The sequence below is a fragment of the Rhinatrema bivittatum genome, chromosome 4 (assembly GCF_901001135.1).
Source record: "Rhinatrema bivittatum chromosome 4, aRhiBiv1.1, whole genome shotgun sequence".
NCBI lineage: Eukaryota > Metazoa > Chordata > Amphibia > Gymnophiona > Rhinatrematidae > Rhinatrema > Rhinatrema bivittatum.
In genome coordinates this window covers 162,286,720-162,304,535 of record NC_042618.1, presented here as the reverse complement: position 1 = coordinate 162,304,535, position 17,816 = coordinate 162,286,720, and the positions used below count along the sequence as shown (strand labels likewise).

At 43.0% G+C, this 17,816-nt stretch overlaps 1 long non-coding RNA gene across 1 annotated transcript in view; it reads right to left on the bottom strand.

The window, feature by feature from the left end:
• Nucleotides 1–1,829: 1,829 nt before the first annotated feature.
• Nucleotides 1,830–17,816, bottom strand: part of LOC115090226 — a 101,366-nt gene continuing 85,379 nt past the window's right edge. Inside the window, exon 3 of the long non-coding RNA XR_003856348.1 lies at nucleotides 1,830–1,908. This is a non-coding gene — a long non-coding RNA (uncharacterized LOC115090226). The remainder of the gene's footprint in view (nucleotides 1,909–17,816) is intronic.

Genomic DNA, 17,816 nt, shown 5'->3' with positions numbered 1-17,816 from the left:
AGTGCAAAAGCTACGAAACTCCTAAAGTGGCTGGGATGTGGCAGTTTCCTATTCAGTCTGTATCTCCCTTCACATTGTTTGACTTTCAAAAGCTTTGAAAGGGAAAAGTAGTATGGGAGGAGAAAATGTAGTAATACACTACTTCAGAGAAGAACTGAAAGGTGGACCTCCAACATAAATGTTTCTGGTATCAGATCATGGCCAGACATAAACCAGTATAATTATGCAAACCATAGACAGTTGTGCTCATACATTTACATACCCCTAGCAGAATTTATAAGGTATAGCATTTTAAGAAACACGAGTCATCAGACAAAACATGGTTATTTTTTACTGTTTCTAATTAAAATATTGTGCATTACAGAATAGCACAAACATTAAACAAACCATAGCAATAAAAAAAATAATAAAATGGTCCTGTTCAAAAGTCTGCATACCTGGGCTAAGTAGAAATGGGGTCATAAGAAACAGAATTTTATGGGGGGGTGAAGGAGAGATTGATCAGGAGCACAATCTGGTGGCAGTGATCAGATACAGAAAGAACAAACTCCATTAATTAAGATAATTAATACCTGCATTATATCCATCCTGAAACAGATGACATGTATTTCATCTGGTAAAGAAAGATTATAAGCTGGAGCACTGCTTCTGATCACATCACGACACAGATTATTTCCAATTACAGCCAAACTGATACATGGGCTGGCTTTGGCTGCACAATTCCTTCAGCAAAAGTCTCACAACTGCTAATGAGAAACAGGGAGGTTCAAACCAAGTCTACATAAGCAAATTTTGGTATTATGTAAAACAGTGTGCCCACTAGGCAGACATGGTAGGACTTACGCTGAAGCAAGTGTCATGTTGCTAGCATCCCATGTATTGGTGACCTTGGTCCCCACCATTATTTTAATATTTTGCTCTTCACTTTTAAAAGATTCATCATCCTTGATGCTGCCAATTTAGATGATTAATTGCTTGCTCAAGGCAGAGGGTTAACAGACAAGCAGCTTTGATGTATGTCTTATGGTAGAGGAGAGGGAAGAAATAGGGGAGGGGAATGTTTAGAGTGATGGAATTGGCCTGAAGCACCATTTGCCGTGTGCAAACTAATGGATGGAAAAAGTACAGTCCTCGTTCCTGTGTCTTGATAAGTAGAAGCTCATGAAGAGTGTATAAGGATATGAGACTAGCCTCTATTTAGCTGGTATTGTAGACTTAAGCTCTTTTTGACCAATAAGTACTATGTTCCTGCTTCCCAACCAAGCTTTAGAAACGTGAAAGCACTTAAGGTGTTGAGAAAATGCAGAGTGAGTAAGCTTTAACTGGAATACATTTCCCACAGCAAGTGAAAGCACTTAAGGTGTTGAGAAAATGCAGAGTGAGTAAGCTTTAACTGGAATACATTTCCCACAGCAAGTTTGAAGATTAGGAAGGCCAAGGAGCTCTGATCCAAATTCTTCTTCAGGAAAGGTATTGTTACTTTGTCCGCATACGGAGCAGCGTGGTATAGATTAGTACCCCATGCAAAGAGGTGCAGAATGTGGGAAGACAGTCATGAAAGCACTGGCAACTGCATCCATGATCCTTCATTCTGTGCACACAGCAAAGTCACACGTCTGCTAAAAATCTAGCAACTGTAAATAGGGAGGAAAAGGCAGAATTAGTGATCCCATTGTATCAAATGGCCCAAAATTATGCAAAATGTACCCTCCCCACTTGTGCAGAAGTCAGTAATCAGAAAAGGATGTTGGCACTGAAGAAACACAAAACTCTCTCTGCAGCGAAATCTTGGCTGCGGGCTACAGTGGCTTATACTCACTAGTTGTGGCAGGACTTTCTCCAGATGCTCTAGGTCGACCATGGGCATTTCCTCGGATTCAGCCTGCCGTGCAGCACGGGCAGCTGCCTCTGTGTACAGGAGACAGAGCAATGTTACAGTTGCCTCCCCAGGACTCAACATGCTATTACAAGAGTGGGAATAGGGGAAGAGTTTTACATTCAGTGGTTTGGTGGAACACTGACTCACGAAATCCAATAGTAGATTAGTCAAATTCAGACATGGCAGATCAGAGTACATGAACTCTAGGTATAGTGAATAGCCACATGATGCTGATGACAAGTCTGAGCTATACGCAGAGCTCCTGGTTTCCTGCAACAGATTTTTCAAGATTCTGCAGCAAGAGATGGCAACTGCTATGGCAAACTTTTCCAAATTCTATGACAGATTTATTTAAATTGCACATATATGCAAAATTATGCACTGTGGGGCGGATTTTAAAAGGGCCGCGTGCGTAAATCCTTCCGGATTTACGTGCGCAGGGCCCTTGCGCGCCGGCGCGCGTATTTTGCATAGGCCGCCGGCGCGCGTAAGTCCCGAGGCTTTCCAAAAGGGGCGGGAGGGGGCGTGTCCGGGGGTGTTCCCGAAACGACGCAGCGTTTCGGGGGCGGGCCCAGGGGCATGACGCCGGCCCGGGGCCTCCGGACCAGCCCCCGGGACTGGAGGACGGAGCGGGGCTGCTGGCGACGCACGCAAAGTTACGCCTGCTTTCAGCAGGGGAAGGGAGGGGAAGGTGGGGGGAGGGAACAGGCAGCGTGCGCTGGGCTCGGCGCGCGCAGGTTGCACAAATGTGCACCCCCTTGCGCGCGCCGACCCCGGATTTTATAAGATACGGCGTATCTTATAAAATCCAGCGTACTTTTGTTCGCGCCTGCTGCGCAAACAAAAGTACACGCTCGCATATCTTTTGAAGATCTACCTCCGTATTTTTATAAAGTAAAAAAAATGTAATGCTATTTTGTGACAATGACTATGTGTCCAGTTAATTTATTTGGTTCTTTAGAAGAAAGGGATCTTGGTGACTGAAGCTGGGGAGGAAGGAGAAAAAGGGATCTGGGAACAGGAAGAGATGATATCTTGGAAGAGGGAAACGGGAACTCAGAAGAGGGAAATGAAGAAGGAATCTTTGGCAGGACAGGTAGAAAAGGAAAGAATATGAAAGGAGAGCAGGAAGAAAAGAGATGGGGAATAAGGAACTTGGGAATGGGAGGAAGAAGAAGAGGGAGGTAATATTGGGAGGACAAGGAGGAGGGAAGGAAGATTGGATGAAGAACAGAGGTAAGAGAAAAGACTAGGAAGAGGTAGAGGAGGAGGAGGAAAATTGGTGGGGTTACAATCTCCACAATCACACCCCCATCCCCCCAAAGTCCCTTTGATCCCCACACTCCAATGCCATCTCTAATCCTCACTCACATCCTACTCCCCTTCCAATTTCCTCCCTCCACTTGCACACATGGTATTTCCCCCATTCACACTCCAATTTCCTCATTCTTTTCCCCATTTCCTCCCTTACTTTCACTGTCACTCTTCTATCCCATAATTCCTCAGTCACTTTCTTCTCCCACACCCCCTGTGATTTCTCACTCACCCCTCTCAGTCACTATTTCATCCAGCCTCAAGAACCCCTAACTCACTGTCCATTTACTTTCTCCTGGCACTCTCCTATCCCCCATCTCATTCAGTCCATCCCCTGATCCCCTCGCCTTCTCTGGTTTATTTCCTTTCCACCATCCTCTCATTCTCCATTATTCACTCCTCTGCTCCCAACATCCCCAATCTGGAAAAAAGAGGAGGACTGTGATCCAAATTGTGACTCTGATTTGGCAAGAGAGAAAGAGGATGTGGTCCAAAGCTCTGCAAGCAAGGCTGCCATCGTCCTATTTCTGGATAAGAAGGGAGAGGGGCAGAAGCAATGCACCATTCCACTGCCACCAATTCCTTTTCTTTTCCAGGGGTGAGAGTGAGGTCTGGAAGAGGAGAAATACATATTTCTTTGGTTTATGGCCAAGACCATAATTGTAATTTCCATTCTGCAGTTGCACTGTAAACAGATATGATGTCCCCACTAATATTGGCATAGAAAAACTTTTAAATAAATAAATAAATAAATAAAGACCAGCTAGTGCTGTGGTAAGAGCCAAATTTTGCAGCCCTGACAGCAGCCATGCAATAGAACGAGGGCCCTGACTATAGGACATCTTTATTACTCTTAGCAGCAGGATTTCTGCTTACAAGACTTGGTATATTTCCTTTTTTATTGTAGCCTGCTAGTTTTCTCCTATTTTTTCAGTCTCCAACTTATCAGAGCTGGATTTTATTAGACTGCAGCACTACAAGCCTTCATATCCAACTATGACCCAGACTATCGTTGCTTAAGGGCAACAAGCTTCAGCTCCCTATAAAGTCTACTGTAGGTCCTAAGTCTGACCAGCATCACTGTTGAGAGATAGTTGATTCCATCCTCTCCAAGGAATGTAAATGCTGCCTCAACAAAATCCCCTGCATCAGCCCAACAGAACAGAGCTCTGGCCCAGAAATGTAATCTAAGTTCTCCTCATGGTGGTACATGGCACTTCTAAGGCACCTGATGGCCTGTTTTCCTCTTACTCCAGCTAGCAGGTGGTACCATCTGTTGGCTAAGGCCAGATTCAGCTCTCTCTAAAAACCATAGCCCTTACTGTGGTACCCTTACCATTCAGCCACCTAAGGGCTTGTTCTGTCTAGATGCTAGTTACAAAAAGCACGTTTGCTTACTGTAAATGTTATTTTCTGTAGATAGCAGGGTGAAGTAGTCATGTAGATGATGTCATCTGGCAGCACTGAATGGACTCCTCTCTCCAAGCTAGTAGAGTTTTTGACTCTAAGCGTATAGAATATCCCACACAGGCATTGCCTCAGTGCCTCCTCAGTCTGTAACATAGCTAATCTAAGCAGAGTCTGCTCTTCAGGAAGGTGGGTGAGTAGATCATAACTAAAGAATAATATGATCTTCTAACCTGTATATCAATGCCTGACTCTCAAGCAATCTCCATCACCCGTTCCTTATTCCAATATTGTAAATATGTGTATTATAATGTTAGTTAGTTTATAGTTTTAATTTTTATCCGATATGTAGCATTCTATAATTGCTAGATCGTATAGATTGTTGCTAATTTAATGTTCATTGTAAACTGATGTGGATTGTAAAGCTTGTTGCTAATTTAATGTTCTCTGTAAACCGAGGTGATGTTTCCCAACATGCCGCGGTATATAAAAACCCTTAAATAAATAAAATAAATCCTATCTATGGGGGAAAAAAATGCTTATGGTAAGCAACCTTGCTTTCGTCCATCAATAAGCCGGCTAAATTAGCTATGCTGTGTGAGGAATCCCAAGCTTAAGGTTGCAATGGAGCATATTTGTATTATGCAACCTGGACACCCCTCCCCTATAGGGAGATATCCCATGTTTAACCACTGAAAGCACCAAATATGAATCATAATAGCGAAAGAGGGATGCAGACAAATATGCTGACAGGCCTAAAAAACACTGTCACAGCTACAGAAAAGAAACTTTACCCAGATGAGAACTTTAAACCAGAACTGAAGGATATTTATCAAGATCCGCCTATATGTAAGCTCCTGTGTAAATAAAACAAAGGCAGAGGGACAATGCAGCAACTTAAGCTCATAAGCAGAAGTCACGCACCGGCCAAGGGAAGGTCAGAGGGACCCCCCATCCTTAGATGAAGGGGGAGCATTCTGAAATGGAAAAAATGCTGACACTGGCATAAGGCTTGGCATATGTGGTAGGTCCCCCCCCATCCCAAAGAAAAGGGGAGGGGTGAAAAGACCTGCAATGCCGCAGACCCTCCACCCACTACATGATATTGTATGAGCTTATGCATATTTATCAGCTGGAAAATATAGGATAAGGAGAGGACAGCAAACCTGAAGCAGCCCCAGCACCCCCTGCTATTGAGGAGGGAGAAGACTAGGTGGGGCTAGGAGACCAGAGAGAGGAGACACCCTGTTTAGGGTTGGACGCTGGAGTGCAGTCTGAGGTGGTGAAGAGCAGAGAGCAGCCCGGCAGCTCTGCCAGTACCAGACCCAGAAGCAAGCCCCAGACAGCTCTGCCAGTACCAGACTAGGAAGCAAGCCTTTTCCCCTGCCCACATTCTCTAGACCTCCAGCCAGAGCCTGCTTTGGAGGTAAACAGGAAAATCAACTGAAGTTGGGACCAGCGATAAGTAAGTTAGCCATAAGCATTAATATATTAGGAAGGCTAAGGTTTATGGCATGTTTGAAATCACCCATGGTACAAAACTTTCTTTAGGATAAACTGGTGCATACTGGCCAGGATGTAAGAGACAGGAATTGTTGTTATCTTCTAAATGCTAAATCCTGCCAAATCTAATAAATAAAAGACTAATTCTGAGGAGAACACGTCTTTTCCTGAACTTAAGATCTTGAAGTGAAGTGGGAGGGGAAATGGAAGTGTCTTGGAGCAGACAGGTCCCTGTACCCCTAAACTTATTTATACCCCCATTGAAAGGAGACTAATGCAGAAGAATCAAAGTTAGTACCACCTTTCCCCACCATACTGTTGGATGTGGCTTAACTGTCCAGGCAGTAGTGAGTTGTGAAGGTATGTACCGAAGACCAAGTGGCAGCTCTGCATATATCTTCCAGGAAAAGTTATCAGCGGTGACCAATGGAAGACACTATAGCCTGAAGCTGGTGAGCTTTCACTGGGTTTTCAAGATTCAATCCAGCCGCCCCATAACGATGGTGAATACAGTCCATTATCCAGTTAGACATTGCTCTTTTGCCCACTGCAATTCCCATTTGATTGGAATCATAAGATGCAAAGAGATATGATGTCTGACGATAGAGTTATGTTCTTTGCTTATTATATATGATTGCCAGTTTACAATCCAGCATGTGCAGTGTTTTTGCCCCCTTATAAGCATGGGGACAAGGGTAAAATAACAGAAGGATGATATATTGATTGATATAGCATGCTGAAACCACTTTTGGCAGGAATTTGGTATGAGTATGAGTTACTTCCTTATGAAAAAACTCAAGGTAAGGAGAATAATGGACCATGGCCTGCAATTCACTGATCCTCATGCTGATGTGATAGCTACTAAAACAGAGTCTTCCATGTTAGGAACTTCAGAGTAGCTGAATCCAAAGGTTCGAAAGGAGCTTTCATCAACTGTGTTAGGACTACATTGATGTCCTATGGCTTGCTGGTGGTGGTTTAGTCTTTAAATAGTCCTTTTATGAATTGTGAGATCGGTGGGTGGGTTGATACTGGAAAACTGTCCACTCTATCATGCTACACTGCTATGGCATGCAAGGGAACTTCTACAGATGATGTGACCAAACCAGAGACTGAGAGATGGTGAAGATAAGTTAGTAGCAGCAGAGGTTCACAGATGTAGGTATCCAAAGTGTTCCGTGAGTACCAGTTAGCATAAAACTTCCATTTGAATGTGTAATTTTGCCTTGTCGAGGTTTCTTGCCAACAAGAGGATATTTCCCACTTCTTGGAGGAAGTGTGAGGTCCACGAATACTGGGGTTCAACATCCATATAATCAGGTGGAGGGATGCCAGGTCTGTATAAAGTAGACAATTATTTTTGAGTAAGCAAGGAAAGTCCTGTTCCCAATAAAATCTGGGGACACAATGAGGGCTGTACTAGATATGCATACCATATTGGTCTCTCAGCCATGAGAATCATTTGTGCACAATCTTGGATAAATTTCTGTACCATCCTTGTCATAAGAGGCAACAGTGAAAAAGCGTACATGAGGACTGTTGCACAGTCAAGTACAAATGCTTCTTGAATGACTCTCAAAGGGATTGGTAGGATTCAGCAGACTAGATAGAGTTTACTATTGTCTTCTGTAGTGAGTAGGTCTACCTTTGATGACCCATAACCTGAAGAGTCTGTTCGCAGTGGACTGTCAAGACTATTCGTGTGGGCAAAATATTCTGCTGAGGCAGTCTACCACAGTGTCAGCTAGTCCAGGTAGGTATGTTATCTGGAGAGGTGCTTGATGGTCAGTTGCCCACTGTCAAATTTGAAGGGGCTCTTGATACAAGAGCCATGAACCCATACCCCCTTGTTTGTTGACAACCAGGTCAGTATGTTCTGTGTCAGTCTATTTCAGGATACATTTCCCCTTGAGATGTGCAAATGCTGTCAGAGCGTTCTTGATCACCCATAGAGTAGATTGATGTAAAGCTTTTGTTCTTGAGGTGACCAGGTCCCTTAGGTTTGATGAGCCCGAGTGTGGGCGCCACAATCGTTCGTGGATGCATCTGTTGCTAGTTACTTGATAAGGCAGAGACTGGAAGGGTGTGCCTTCTGTCAATATTCATGGAAGTGGCCACCAGCACATTTCCCCCCTCATCTCTTTGGTTATGTTTACGAGAGAGAGTTTATCGGTTGTAGCAACTGATTCCATTGTGCTCTAGGTCCCCACTATAGGCAGCACATATGTAACTGCATGAGTGGGACTATGTATATGGCTGCTGCCATATGGCCCAGGACTACCAAAACTTTCCTGGCTATACTGGATTGGTTGGTTAATAATTGATGTAGATGTAAAAATTGTGAGCTGTCTGTCATGCTCTGTTTTGGGAAGTATCTCTGTGTGGGCCATTGTACTGAAGGGTGCAAGACAGGGTCAGGTGGCACTTTTCAAAGTTGATGAGTAAGCCGAAACTCTGGAGAAACTTAATTGTTCTTTGGAGGGACCGGTGCAGATCCTGGTGCAAGCCTTCTGTTATCAGTCAATTATCTAGATATGGGAAAACTTGGAATCTCTGATGATGGGAGATGAGCTGCTACCACTGCAAGGCATTTTGGACTCTCTGCTGCCCCCAGAGTATTCACTAACTGGAATATAGATGGTACTTGTAGTGATTCTTGTCTACTTGAAACCACAGGAAGCACCAACATGACAAATGAATGGAAATATGGGCATAGGCATCCTGGAGATCCAAGAACACATCCATTTTCCTTGCTGAATATATGGGAGAAAGGTGCTGAGGGGGTTCTTTGAATTTCTCTCTTTGAAGATAGGTATTCATTATCCTGAGACTGAGAATAAGATATACTTCCTCATTCCAAAAAAGTAGGAGATGTATCAGGAGTAGAACCCTAATTGTTGAGTCGACTGGGGAACCATCTTGATTGCTTGTTGCCAGAGGTTTTGTACTTCTCTCTGAAGTTAGGATAGTTGAGAGGGATAGACTGTCCCTGAGCTGTAGTAAGAGGTTTGGGTTCTTGGAGAAATTCAGTTGGTGTATCTGCCAGAATATAGATAGGCCCCACTAGTCCTTGAAGATTGACCTCCATGCTTTCAAGTAAGCCCATATCCTATCTCCCACTGGTTTGAGATTCTCCGGAATCAGTTGTATTTTGGGATGGCTTTGGTTGTGTCTGTTGTGTGGTTTTAGCCCAATGTCACTCTCTTGGATGACAGTGAGATGAAAGTTGCTGAGTTTGTTGTCTCTGTAGCTGTAGAGGGGGGAGTCAATATTGATGCATTGACTGATAAAGCTACCTCTAATAATAAGGCCTTTGAACAGATAGTACATATGCCTTTGATGAGATGATTGGTCTGATGTGGTGGAAAAGTGACTGCACTGCTAAATTCTGTTCTTTTGTTTGTGACAGTGTCTTGCAGAGTTTCTCACCAAATAGATTGCCTCTGAGACAAGGTAGGTCAGCGAATTTCTCTTAACAGTCTGTTATGGAGTTTGCTTGTAGCCATGACATTTCATTATGCGCTGATGGATGAGGCTGAAGTTCTGGCTAGCATATCAAATGACTTGTATACCACCCGTAGATAGTGTTGGACTGCTTTCTAAGTCCATTAGTGGCTGTGGGGAGAAAATTTCATCAGTCTCTGATCTAATGAAGGGCTTAAGCTCTCATATGCAGTTATGGACATACTACACCATGTAAACTTCACAGTGAGCAATCTATAATGCCAGCCTAATCCCCTACAAAACATTTTGCCACAAGTGTCTAGAAGATGAGGCTCTTTCCCAGGTGGATAATTTGAGTAGCCTTTTTAAGGTCCAGGTCGACAACCACCGACTGATTAGGCAATTGGACTAGTCTGTATCCTGGAGATTTTTGCATGAAAACCTTGAGATTGTTTCCTTGTGGCTGTTACAATGGAACTTGGAGTTTTCCACATTTTCATCTAAGATTATCCAGAAGTGCATGGGTGGGAAGTGCCACTGGTTCTGAAAGAATTTCCAAAACATGGAGGATGTTCATGACATCCTCTCACAGATCTGAATCCTTACACATTTGGATATTAAGAGATCTTTCCATCTTTTCCATAAATTTGGAGAGGTAAGATATGGAGGTAGTGGAGCTGGTTGCTAAAGAATTTCCAGACTTCTTGGGGACTTCCCTGGTGATGAACCCATAAATGATGAAAGTGAGGATGAATATAGAATAAAGTTGTGGAAGGTGAATAGGCTGGCCAAGGAGACTAGGTCGGATATACATGTCCATCTCCGCCTACAGGAGAGTTAGTATCTTGGAAAGAAGCCAAAGGGGTCAAAGTGGCGATGCCCTGGCATTACCTTGGGAGGGGATTGTCAGAGTAGCTTGCAGTATATATGGAGTATATGTAGGATGGAAGATGCAAAGAATGTTTTCACTATATTAGTGAATTGTTCCAGTAATGACTGTATCCATTTTGTCCATGATGGTGATGGTATATCTTCCTCTAGTATTAGTATGGGTTCTATCTAAACTGCTGGAGGTCTATTGAATGCTAGGGGTATGATGGAGCAAATTGGCTTCAGACCCTCCAGGCATTGCTCTTGTACAATAAGGTGCGAGACTGGCATCGTTTGGATAGGCGGTGAATATCTTAAGGTGTCTAGTGCAAAGACATTCCTGATAAACGGTACAGGGAGTGATGCTCTTAGAATATTTCGCTCTGCCTGTGTAAAAGTTGCTTGCTCCTGCTCTCTTAGCCTGAGGATCATGCAAGGACAAAGGCGAGAGCATCTTTATTTCTTCAGACTGATGCCTTGAGGAGTGTGTCAATGAGGCAAGGGAGAAGTATGAACACATTTTGGTTGCTTTGATGTACCAATTTTGATAGGCTCTGATACACTCTGGTTTGACTGTTCGGACGCCTCATGGCTGGGATGCTCTGTTGCTTCATGCCTTGTGTGCTTCGATGTGCTGTGCTTTGGGCGTTCCAGAACTCCATGCTTCATGCATTCTGATGTTCCCTGCCTAGAGTGCTTCAATGCTCTTTGCTTCAGGCAGACTGATATACTATGTGTCAGAAGCTCCGATGCAATGTGCTTTGGGCATTTCGAAGCACTTTGCTTTGATCGGTTTGAAGCATTGGATGTCGTACAACCAAGTCACTGTTTTTTAGCTTGCTGTCTTTGAAGTGCATCGATGTACTTAGCTTTGGGGATTGCTTTGAGTGTGTCAGGTGAGCTTCCGCTGGTTCTTTTGACACCAACATGTGTTTTGCCCTCTTCAACTCATCATGCAGTTCTTCTGACTGTTTTTGTTTTTGGGCGGACACAGGCTAGGTCCCCAGCTTGGGTTGAAGCGAAGGCAGTATTTTCAAAGGGGCCCTTCACCTATTTCACTTTCTGGGGAGGCCAATGAAGCACTACGGGAAGGCATCAGAGCATAATCATCCTGGGCCTGACAGAGTTCATCTATTTTGATTGCCTGGACCTCTGAGCCCCTGGAGATATTCTGCCATACGCTGAGCAATTTAGTTGGTCATGGTTTGGGCCCAGGTGTTGCTAACACTGGTCAGGTGTATCTCTGACCGACATGAGTTGGCCCCATTTGCATGCCTTGAATATCTTTTTCTTTGCAGACATTTCAAAAGGTTCTCTAGCTCCTTCGGAGATATGTTTTCTCTTATTTTATGGTAGCACAGAAAAATACTGTTGATTTGGCTGCAGAGGCAGCTTCGAGAGAATAATTTGAAAAAACTGAGATAGAAAAAAATTGAGGAAAGAGAGAGACTGTGCTTCAGCTTGGACAAAAAAAAAAAAAAGACTGAGGAAGCACCATCGCAACACCCGTGCAAGAAATCCCATACATGCTCAATACAGTAAAAAAAAAACAAAAAACAAACAAACAAACCTGCTAGCTTGGATAGACAAGTTCGTTCAGTGCCGCCGGATGACAGGTACAGATCAAGGCTAATTCAGCCTGCTTACTGACGAAAAAAATACAGTAACTTGGCTAGTTTGTTCTACATTAGTTACTAGACCATCCATTTAAGCCAGGAGTGAAAAGGATGATGCTGGCTCATCTAAGAATGAGGGATGAACCAATGGCACAGCATGCATGTGACAAAAAATGGAGATAACCTGAAACTTAGTGATAAAACAAAATGTCAGTCACTAAGAATCACTATTCATTCACAGATAATATATATAGCTCTTGAATTTATCTGTGAATTAGTAGTGTTTCTAAGTGACTAACAGCATGCATTCGCTCAGCAGCTACACGGTACAATTTTCAAGCCACTTTATACGAAGAATAAAATGCCTCAGGGCTGCAACTGGAAGGACAACATTTTTCCAACACAGCAGCAGTACTGCAAGATCAGCTTGCTTATTTCTTGGTTCAGTTAACAATATTTCATGCAAAAATGCAGTCATACACAGTTGGGACATAGAAACAAGGGGTAAGGCAGGGGGAAGGAATAGATGAGGCTTTGAGGGTGATGTTATCTGAATCTTAAGGAGAGCCAGTATAATACTAGAATGTGTCTGGTTCTGAAGGCCACACTACCAAGATATAGAAAAAGACAGTACAGGAGACTGACACATAAGGGATATAACGCAGACATTCATATATCTGAAACTTTATAAGTAATGCACAAAATGTCAAAATCTTTATATGAAAATGAAATTCTAGAACAAAGTATCCTGATGGAAGGTGGAAAGAGTCATGAGGGAATATTTCTACATAAAGTGCTGAAATCATGGAAGCAGCAGCAGCAGTTTCTTGACGGGTTTCATTAATTAGTACTATTCAACTGCTAATTTGCCTTTTTTTTTAATTTAAATTTTATTGATGCTTATTGAAATTTTATAAACATTATTCAAGCAAGATGCAGGTATATGACATTACAGTAATGTAAAGTATGTTAACATGGTAATATGCAAACAAGAGAATAAAGGCTTCATATATTAAACCCTCATAATATCCATGTGTCTTTATTTCCTCTCACTGAAGAAAGTCATTGACTTTGACCCCCATTCATCCTGGAGAATTCACATTCTCGCAACTGTAGATAAGGAGACCACAACTGGTGGAAACGAGGTGTGTTATGATGTTTCTGCGCCGTCATTTGATACAATATACACATATGGTCCAATTTATTAAGCAGAATATCCAGTGAAGGCACCATGGTCTGTTTCCATGTGGCTGCCAAAATACATCTAGTACCCAAACATATTTGAGTGGTTAATACATTTTCCCACCGAGACTCCCCGAGTGCCACATTCAATAGCGCTTGGTCCAGGGACAAGAATATGGAGCGACCCAAAATATATTGTAACATATTTGACACTTCCTTCCATAATCTGCCCACTTTGGGGCAATTCCACCACATGTGAATGTAAGTGCCCGATTGACCACATCCTTTCCAACATAAGTTGTCTGTACTGATTTTAGCGCAGTAAAGTCTACAAGGGGTGAGATGCCACCAGAAAAGTACTTTAAATCCGTTTTCCATAAGGGAAGTGGAGATAGAACACTGTTTAGTATTTAAAAAGATCTGATCCCACTCATCACTGGATATAGATTTATTGAGGTCTCTCTCCCAGGCCTGCATATATTGTGGCCGACAGGGAAAAGTGTTCTGTATAAAGCTGTAGATCTTAGAAAGACCTCCTCGGACCCGATCCACCAATTCACACCAACCCTCAAACTGCAGTTTACCCTGTCTCAGCTCCATGTCTATAGCCTCTTTCTGCATGAAATGACAGATCTGGTGATAGGGGTATAAATTGGAAGGTCGCAGTTGAAAAGATTCTCTCAGGGTATCGAAGGGCACCACCCCCTCATGACCCCAAATCTGACCCAAAGTAATAATGTCCTTGGACTTCCATTCATGAAAGAGTGAGGAATCACACCCAGAAGGGAATTTCATATTGTGAAACAAAAATGTATTGTGAAAATAGTTCCTCAAATCTATCATTAAGGGTTTCCACTGTGACGACGTGCAAAGCATAGTTTGTAATGATGTAGGTATTATTCCTACGGGTCTCCATGTCGCCCGTTGTTGCCAGATCAGTGCCTGAATCGGCATTGCTCCCAACGCCATCTGCTCAATGGTGACCCAGCTTGGAGGTTCCCCTTATTTATGCCATGCAAGATACCACTGAGCTGCGCCGCCGCATAATATCCCTGTAGCCTGGGAACCCCCATACCCCCTCTTAATTTATGCCAATAAAGCATATTTTGGGCCACTCTAGGGGGGGGGGGGTGTCTCCATTTCCAGATAAACGCAAGTAGGCGTTTCTGCCAACATTTCAGCATCGCTGTTGGGATGTGAATCGGTAAGGATTGAAAGAGGTAATTGAACTTAGGTAAAACATTCATTTTCAGCGTCGCTATTCTCTCAGTCCAAGCTATGGAGTGGTTCATCCAGTTATCCAAATCCTGAAAAATCTTAGCTAATAGTGGGGTATAGTTCAGTTTGAATAGTTCTTCCAGTTGATTGCTAATCTTACTGCCCAGATATTTAATCTGTTTCCTAGCCCATTTAAAAGGGAATTGCTGTTTCAAATGAGTGGTCTGTTCCTTTGGTATTGATATGTTAAGCACTTCAGATTTATCGAGATTGAGGTGGAAGCCCGCCACCGAGCTAAATTCTTTTAACATAGCCACTACTCCAGCCAGGGATTGTTGGGGTTCTGATAAAATAAGTAGCACATCATCTGCGAACAGGGACATCTTATAATCAGTCCCACCGACTTTGATCCCTGTGATGGATACTTCCCCTCTAATTCTCATGGTAAGTGGTTCTAAAAACAGTGCGAACAGCAAAGGAGACAAAGGACATCCCTGTCTGGTTCCCCATTCACCTTAACTCTCGCCTGCGGCTTCTCATTTAATTTAAGCAGCCAAGTACAAAATTTCAGTCCAAAATTCATTTTTTCTAGAGTTTTAAACAAAAAAGGCCTATGGACCATGTTAAATGCTTTTTCGGCATCAATCGCAAATAGAACCCTGGGATATCATGCTGTTTAACCCACCATAAAAGATCTATAATTTTGCGAACATTATCAGCCGCTTTCCTCCCAGTAATAAAACCCTCCTGGTCTGGGTGAGTCAATTTTGCCATAACCCTATTGAGGCAGTTTGCCAGTATTTTAGCAAGAATTTTTAGATCAATATTTATTAATGATTTGGGCCTTTAAGACCCACATTCTAAGGGACCCCTTCCCGGTTTTGCTAAAATTGTAATCCCTGCAATGTTGGCCTCTAATGAAAATGAGTCTCCCTCTTGGAGAGCATTATATACTTCCATTAAATGAGGGACTAACTGATCTCTAAACTTCTTGTAGAAGAGTCCGTGTATCCGTCCAATCCCGGGGTTTTGTTGATCTTAAGCTCCTTTATCACTTGTTTAATTTCTGGGGGGGGGGGGGGGGGGGGGAAATCACTGTTTCAAAAAATTCCTTTTCCTCTTCTGCTAGCTGAGGGAGCTTGATTTGGTCTAAGTAAGATGCGATTCCTACTCCTTGAATATTTGGGTCAGCTGCGTATAGGTTCCCGTAAAACTGCTGAAATCTCTGTTGAATTTCTGCTGGTAAAGTCAATAAGGATCCATCTGCTGCCTTAATTCTTGTGATCTGCTGTTGGGTTATTTGTTTTTTCAGCCTGCGAGCCAATAACTGACCCGCCTTGTTACCCCACTCGAAATGTTCCTGTTTGACCCTCTGAAGCTGGAAAGCAATATCTTTGGCCTGTATCGCTTTTAGAGTTTCTAGTTTTTTGTAATTGGTCATAAATATGAGGAGATAGGGATGTTTTATGTTGCCATTCCAATTGGGAAATTTTAGTTTTCAGTGCTTCAAGTGTTTTCTTTTTCTCCTTTTCATTATAGGAAGCTTGGGAGATAAATCTGCCCCTGAACACCGCTTTTAAGCAGTCCCAGAAAATGAATTTGGATTCCGTAGAATCCCCGTTAAACCGCTGATATTCCTCGATTGCCGTTCGCACCAATTGACAGACGGGTTCATCCGCCAATAATGTGTCATTTAATTTCCAATATCTAATCCCTGAGTTTAAATCTTGTAATTGTATTTTTATCCATATTGGGGCATGATCCGACCATGTTATGGGACCTATATCTGTCTCCAGAACCCTAGTGCATATTTGTTTATCCACTAAAAAGAAATCAATCCTATAATAGGAGGCGTGTGGATGGGAGAAAAAAGTGTAATCTCGTGTTGATGGGTTCCGGTGCCTCCAGACATCCTGCAAGTCCCTATCCTGAGTGAGTTTCTTAAGGCTGATGCGCCCAAGTATGGCCCCCACCCCTCCTCCGGAAGAGTTATCTAGTCTTGGCTGTGTAGTAATATTAAAGTCCTCTGCTATAATCAGATGTCCCAATTCTATATTATCTAACATGTAACCTATATTTTCGAAAAATACCTGATGATCAGAGTTGGGAGCATAAATATTTAACGGTGCATTTTTCCCAATCCATTTCCACTTGCAGTAAAACATATCGCCCCCTTGGGGTCTTCTAGCGTTTTTAAAACTTGACACTGTAAGTCTTTATGTAGACTTTTACCCCAGAGTAGCGAGCCATCTTAGAAGCTGCCACATGGTATTGACGGGGAAAGACTGGCCAATATAGCAGGCATTCATACCTGCGTTTCACATGCATTTCCTGCAGAAACAGGATGACTGCTCTCGAATTTTGGGCCTCATTTTTAAACATTTGGCGTTTCTGAGGGCTGTTTAATCCCTTAACATTAAGGGATAACATTTTTATAGCCATTATGCATAAGTTATGTGAGGTAGGCCATCCTCCTGCCAAAGACACATGCCACTACCTCTAATCTATATATCATATTCTCCCTTTGATTTTTAAGCCTTGGCATATTAGTCTCCCATCGGTGGTACCACTGTACACATTTAACATAAGCCTGGTTATCCTGCATATCTGTATAATGGGAAAAAACAACTTTCTTCCCCTTCCCCACGCCCTCCCCATACCCTCATAAACCGTTATAGCCCCGCAGCCCTGTTCCCTAGGCATGTCTGCGGGAGCAGATGAGGTTGGAATCATCCACGGGACCCACTCCCCCTCCTCCGGACCAACCATCGTTTAACACCAACTGTAACGAATTTGAATTAAACCTCAACTATATTGAAAAGTATATCCAACTTAATCCACTACTGGGAGCCCATTCTCCTACTCCGGTATCTGAGACCCTGATTATTTCCTGGAGTAGGGATTCTCATCCTTTCCCCTTGTCCTGATCCTGTATATTTTCTCTGGAATTCCTGCGAAGTCTCTTGCCGCCTTTGCTGACCCTCTGCCATCGTGGGGTATCCACTGGAACAGTGCAGGGGGCTTGCTTCCCAGTTTTTGCTAGTTTTACCACAAGCCCTGACTCCTTCAAAATGGATGCTGCTTCCTCTTTAGTTTTAGCCTTTGTGGTTACGCCTTGTATGGTCATTGCAATGCCGAATGGAAAAAGCCAGCGTTAGCGAATTCCTTCCTTTCTCAGTACCTGAGTGATAACTTTAAAGTCCGTTCTTCTTTTCAGCATAAGGGAAAAAATATCCGCAAAGATCATTGTGTGATGGGATTCCCGCTCCTATGTCTTCTGTTTCCTGGCTGCCATAAAAATCTGTTCCTTTACAGAGTATTTGGCAAAGCATACGATAATGTCTCTTGGCTTTCCAGACACTTTGGGACCCAGAGACCTGTGA